The 7113-nt window shown below is 42.0% G+C and overlaps 1 pseudogene; it reads right to left on the minus strand.

Annotated features, from left to right (window-relative positions):
- Positions 1–674: 674 nt before the first annotated feature.
- Positions 675–3951, minus strand: LOC149096836 (uncharacterized; annotated as a pseudogene).
- Between the last annotated feature and the right edge of the window lie 3162 nt (positions 3952–7113).

Genomic DNA, 7113 nt, shown 5'->3' on the forward strand with positions numbered 1-7113 from the left:
AGTTCTGCCACGGAGGTAATCATCTAAAAGAACCAGACTAGAAGAAGAAATACCATACGCGGCCAGTTTAGCGAGAAGTAAATTGTGCGGTAACATGTCAAAGGCCTTGGTCAAATCCATAATGACTGCACTGACAACACACTTATTGTCTAAAGCAGATCTCCAGTCCTCAATGAGACGTAATAGAACTGACTCACAGCTACAGCCACGACGATATGCAGACAAAGACGGAGACAAGATCGGATTGAAGTATTGAATAAGCTGATGTTCTAGGCATTTTTCAAATACTTTGTCCAATATAACGAGGATAGACACAGGCCTGTACATAGCTTTGCCTTGGGCATCATTTTTCTTAAACACAGGGCAAATCTCGGCCAATTTCCATTTTGCTGGCACTTTACCAGAGTCGATGATCTTGTTGAATAATACAGACAGCAGATAAGCAAAAACAGTTGCCCCAGTGCGTAGAGCTTTGGGTGGAATATTGTCGTGACCAGTGGCCTTTTTTGGAGCAAGCGACTTCAAAATAATCTCAAGCTCAGTCGAAGTAACATGTCAAACTGGAAAGGTTGGGCCACAGGGCAATGAGTCCGTATAGCAGAGATACTCTGGTGATTAGATGAGAGGTAATCCACAACAGTGTGCCGATTAATTGAGCTATCACTGACACATAATGCAGATGAATAATATTTATTGAAGACCTCTGCAACTTCTAATTTATCTGTAATCAATGTGTTGTCCTCCTTCAGATGAATAACATCTTGGCTGGTGTTACTTTTACAGTGCATAAACGGCTTGATAGCACGCCAAAATGTCCTGGGGTTTCCCCTTGCATTAGCTGCTGTGGTACGTAGGTAACCGGATATCAATTTTCGTCTCAGCGAGGAGGTAAAATTGCGCTGGATTTTGTATCTGACTCGATCTGTTGAATTTTTAGACTTGTTGTATAATCGCTTCAGTTTGTTGCGACGCCTTATGGCGTCAAGTAACTCAGGTGTCATATACGGAACGTGTTCACGCTTCACGGTGCTACGTTTAATGGGTACATGGACATCAAGAACACCCGATACCAAAGTGCTCCAAGCCCAGCAAATATCATTAGCGTCATCGAATATATAGGCAACATCAAAAGGAACCATACTCAAATCATTACAAAACAGCTCCGGATCAAAGTTCTTGAAACGCCTCTTGATAACAGTTCTAAGGCAAGACCTAGGACAATGAGACCTCATTACAGCATAGATAAGATGATTATCACTTCAGCCCAAGTCGAACACCCCAGAGACCAAGAAGGAACGAGGTTTATTCGTAAGAATTGCATCGATGAGCGTGCTTGATGTAGAAGTCACTCTTGTGGGCTGTCGAATTAAATTTGCCAAGTTGTATCCATCCATAAGATCCAATAAGGCTCTTCCCTCCTTGGAACCCTTGTCTGGTTGAGAGAGATCGCAATTTAAGTCGCCAAGAAGTACTATGTTATTGTAACGCTGGAAAGAACGAAGGAACATAGTGTTGAGCTCAGATTCCCAATTATTCTTGGGCATATTTGGCGGCTTATACGCTCCAATAATCAAAGTTCCTTTAGACGAATTCATGATCAGATTTTCTATCAAGGCAAGTTGCTGTCGAAAACTGAACGAAAAACAAGAATAATCCAGGTCTGATGCAGTCAACGATGAAGGTCACGCAATTTCTCTTCTCTCAAACAAAAAGTTTGCGTTGCGTGATTGACCTCTTCACTGAAAATTATACTCAGTGGACCACTTATTGAATGATAAGAAAAATGTCTGTCACGGAAACAGATAACAAATGTTAACTCACTTTTCTGCCAACCCATCAAACAAAGATTCCCGTGGCTTAGTAAGCTTGCGAATGATGTGCATAGAGGAACTGAAACTGAGAGTCAAAGTGAGGCCAATGGCTGCCGTGCGCAGGGCGGTAAGCCTTAGGTTGGTAAGCGAACCTTTAGAATTCAACATAGAAAAAAACACGGCTATTATGTCACTTTCAATATAAGCAAAATCATACATACACTGATCAGTGTAGAAAACATACCTTGTGACAAATTTGTGTTTGTTGAGGGTGATAATAAAAAGTAGATTACAGATTGTGCAGACCATGTTGTCGGTTGCAAAATAGGCGAAATGGAAAGTAGAGAGAATGTCAGTCATGGCAATCGAACAATATGGCACAACTACACCCAAAATGAACAAATACATGTTTGATGCAAACCAATCACTTCGAATCAGTTTTGAAAAGTTGGTTGGGACGGTCCACGTGGTTTTACAGGCAAACCTACTGTAGAGAAAAAAACAAAATATTTGAAGAGGTGACCACCACTGCGGAAGAAACGAGGTTAACCAAAATACAAGAGAATAAGTAAGATAATGACTCGGAGGTGCGATACGGCCACCCCAAAAAGTTTTTTGCTGAATTTCGTTTTGATCGAATCTAAAAAACGACCATCCACCACGGATATACCTACAGGGAGAGCTACTATAATGAGAATAACATACCCACTACAAACAGCTACAATAGTGGACAAAATTCCTCGGGACACTTGCGTCATTGCATGAATTATCTGTGTTTTTAAAACGGAGTTTGAAAAAGCACTGTTATCCTTTTCAAAATTCGTTTCAGCCCCTCCCCCCCACCAACCCATACAATGTTGAAGCTCTTGAGAAATGTCCAACATTGTATGGGGAGGGGGGGGGGGGAGGGGCTGAGCAAGTGTATTTGAATTCACGCGTGACTGTTTGTTTGGCGCGTGTGAAAAAGCGCCACAAGTGCAAATTTGTCCCAAGACTTTTGTCCATGATTGTAGTTTGCCGAACAGCTTTCTAGTAAGGTAATTTAAGACTCGTCTAATAGCTCTTGGTCTCGTGTGTCCGTTAGAGACGAGAAGTAGCGGTTGTGTTTCGCCTCTAGTTTGCTCATGTTCCGCTTCTTGGTTATAATTTCTCAGGGTCTCCCCATAATCGGCTGCTGAGTTGAGCCCTGACTCCACAGTAGTTTCCTCGGGTACGCGGCCCCCTTCAGCTTGTTGACCGCCAGACATGCAACAAAGCTTCTCTTGCCGTCTGAGCCATTCGAGAGTGATGAGTGGACCCAAAAGAAACCAGTAGTAAAGTCTCCGTAAGTATTGCTGCATCTTCTTTAAGTCTTCTTCTTGCAGCTTGATCGCTATCTCAACATTAGCTCGGTCTGCGGCTAAAAGATCATCATAAGAAATGTCTATATTTGAATGGTTAATAAAGTAACAGGCAAATGGTGCATATAAAACCGGAATCAGTAGTTTGTCCTGAAGCTGCGTTTTATTGTCAAAACGGAATGGGTATAAGCCATCCCAAAATATCACCACAGAATATCCTGCGTTCTGTGCATGTTTCACCAGTCCCTGTAATGAACGCGATTTTGTTGACTTGAATTTTTGCCTTGCTTACGTCAGCTAGCGGTTACCACGCATTGGCGAGTTTTGAGAATACAGCCGGACCACTTAAACGGAGTTCTTGATCTTCCATCGCTGTTGATGCTCGAATAAATGATTCTAGTGAAGGTGTTTTCATTTTCAGTTTGTAGTCAGGCATATCACGAAAATCGCACTGAACCTCCGCGTTCGAAAAAAGTTATAGCGAGAAGTTTGATTTCTCCTTGATAGCCAAAAGGACTTCTGTAAGACCCTGGTAGAGACAATACAACTAGAACACCGGAAAAAATGAGGAAGCAGACGCAGCTACTTATCTTAATGCATTCACCGGGCATGATTGTGACAAAACAAAATGAACAGCTAAATACGTAAAGAGTAAATCGACGTTTCTAGTGCATGCGCTATATTTTATATTTATAGTCACTAAGTTCTTATTAACAGACAGCGCGATCATCAGGTGACGACGTTTAATCTTTGTTCCTCAGTGGCCGGACTCGGGATCGAGGTTGACTTGTGTTAGTCACGGAGACTAGACTTCTGAGAAAGTAGGGGACCGTTCATTTTTTATGAGGGAGGGGGGGCTGGTGGGATTTGGGAAGCACCATTTAAAAATCGCATGACCCCCCCTCAGCTTACCAATTTTTTCACATGGCCCCCCCCCTTATAGCGGTCATTTTTTGGGAGACCCCCCCCAAAAAAAAATTGAACAAACAATATTTAGATTTCAACTTTTTTAATATTTCTCTATTATCCCCCTACTTCACGTTATTGTGCTCACTATGAAGACAATATTTACAATCCCTATACTACAGAGAGCTGTTGTTTAAAAAACAAATCAAAAGAAAGAGAAGTCAATTTCGGATCTCCTAGTTATGGCTCGCCCTGAGCGTGTGGCATTTGGCCTCTCATTGGTATCTTCCTCATCTGAATTGATGAATGCAAGAATGACATCACTTGAGTCATCTTCTCCGCTAGAGTCAATGGCATCACTGTCATACTCATCATTGTCACTTTCATCCGTTTCACTGCTGTCAGCACTTACCCTGTTGTCATTTTGTGTCAATGTCCTGGCATTTCTCAGTGTTGGTTGGCCAGCTCTGAGAGGACTCTTCTGCCGCAAGCATGAATGTCTTACAATTGCCTTTACTTTCTCACTCTTGCTGCTTTTCAAATGCTGCTTCAGCCCGTGGTGGTTCAAGTACTTGTTTTGTTCTGGAACACGTTGCTTTTAAGCTTGGTTAGATCTTCGCACAACTCAGTCCAAGTATAATCCTCATATGATTTATCTTTTGCGTCCCTACTTAACTTTGCCTTTTCTTCTGCTCTCCTTTTCCTTTTAAATTCCAGCACTTCAAGATGCTGAAGATAATCCACCACAAACTTTGATTTGACAATAAACTTATCTGCAAATAGAGCAACGCTCTCTGGGTCAGATAAAACCAGCCTGCCACCTCCATGCTCTTTCTTCGCTTGGACCCTTGGCTGCCAGTCATCTGGATCACGCCCTTCTTTTGGGGTCTTCTGGTAGGAGAGGTAGTGGTATTCCGGTAGGCAGGAATGGTCAGGAACTGGTTTAGGATATCTTTCTATGGGTGATCCAGTCCATTCACAACAAAAAGAACAAATGTCTCCTACCTTTTCTTGACAGGACAACTTTAGAAACTCTCTGTAGTTCTCCGCCTCCTCATAGTGCTCATTCATAAACTTCTCAATCTTACGGAAGTAACAGTGGCCTGGAACAGAATCTTTCCTTGCTCCTGCATTGTGATACTGAACCAAGTACGAAGTGTTGTGAAAAAACTGGAAATCTGTTGATGTGTTGTGTGAAACACATTGTTACATTTAATTTACAGATGTCTTTATTTGGAAGGTTTTTACCTCTACTCTAGTGATAGGCATGTATAAATGTTGCCCTGTCCAAGTAAAACAAAAAGCTACGAGTGTTCTCAAATCTTGCAAATAGTGGATTACTTTTTATAAATTTTGGCATACTTGTTGTGGTTTAAATTTATCTATGGTTTAAAATTTCTTAATTTTCAAGGTAAAATGGGGTTGACTAGCCTACACGACTTTTACGGTTCGTGACGTTTGTACATTTACCGTTCTCTGTTCGGTCACTCGACCTTTCTTGTCGCTTCACTCGTGTTCATGAAGGGCACTTCATGTTGTGTAATAAGGAGGAATTTTAGTGGAGTTGAGCCGTTAGATCGTGCTACGGCACATTTTTACAGGTTATAGGTCTGCATGGTTTCCGCTGTTATCTGCATGTCGACTCGTTGAGTTTGACACCTCTGTAATTTGCCATGTGTTTATGCATTGTTTAGGCTCATTTCTATTGCAAGATATGCTTTTAAATCTCCATGAATTTGCTTTTGAGGGACAAAATATGAAATTTACCGTGAACATGTTGCTTAATTGCATTCTATATTGTGACGCCGGGCCCGGCTGTGATTAGAACTGTTTGCAAGCACAGTAGGTAGATCGTTATCACGGATATCATATTTGTTCTCCTACGATTTCCTTGGGAGACGCCGTAGCTTTACTTTGAGAAAGCTATACGTTTGTCTAGAGACATTCCTATGTTTCTTGCAGCTATCTGATCGAGCTTGTGTTTCTCTTGCTCGATGTATAGGTTTATTCCTCCTTTTTATTTCCTCCTCTTTTACAAACCCCGTCTTTAAAATGGGGTTGATGCTATACGTTGAGTGCGTATTTTTGCTTTAAGCTCCTTGACGTTAGTTGAGTGCTGCTATGTCTTGCACGATGTAGAACGGGGCACGTCCATAATAATCATGAAAGAGGCTCGTTCCAAAATGCGCAATAATGGCGAAAGCGACGAGTCGTTTAAGAAAAGGTTTACAGCTGAACGATCCAAGCAGTTTGACATCTTACAAGCAAAAGAAGCAATCTTTCTAAGTGCGGATGGCTGTTCAGAAAGGGCGAGTGAGTTTTCCATGCCAGGGTACCAGTTGAAGCCCAGTGATGGAAGAAAACTGAACTTCTCCATCAAAGAACACAGAGCAATGGTGGAAAAGTTGAATGCCACGATTCCACACTCTTTCAGTCCAATGGGCTTGCTTTAAAGCAGGGCGAAGAATTTGCCCACAGTTTTAATGTAAAACAGATCAAATTTATAGAAGCTAAGTTGACGAAGGTCACGCAGGACATGGAAGCACTAGAAAATAAGAAGAGCAATTATAACAGCATATTCAAGGGCATACTCAAACAGCACATCAACAAAAGGAGAAGGAAAAAAGAAAACCGCAGAAAGTCAAATGAAAGAAAGAGGAAGCGGACTGAAAACAACGTCCAACGAGTTTATGGAATTTGTGTTAGAAACCCGCTAGGAAATGATCTTCCACAATGCCTTGTGTACCCTCCTAGAACGGCCGTCCCGGAAGAGTGTATTGAAGTTGAGCATGTTGCCACGTCGTTATTTAGAAGAGATGGGCCATACATCGCACAGCTCTTGGAAGGGAATTATTTCACCAAAGCTGCAAGAAGCAGAATCACCACCAACCTTGAGCAGGAAGTCAGAGATTATGTTTACACCTTCATGTACCCTGAAGAGTACACTCTGACGGAAAGCATTGCTGCTTCTTGCAGCATTGGTGAAAGAGACTCCCATAGCAGCACAAGCGGCGACGAAGAACTCGACGACAGCGAAGATGAAGATGACTGCCAGT

Source organism: Orbicella faveolata, unplaced genomic scaffold (assembly GCF_042242905.1).
Source record: "Orbicella faveolata isolate gen_17 unplaced genomic scaffold, um_ofav_v1 contig_47, whole genome shotgun sequence".
NCBI lineage: Eukaryota > Metazoa > Cnidaria > Anthozoa > Scleractinia > Merulinidae > Orbicella > Orbicella faveolata.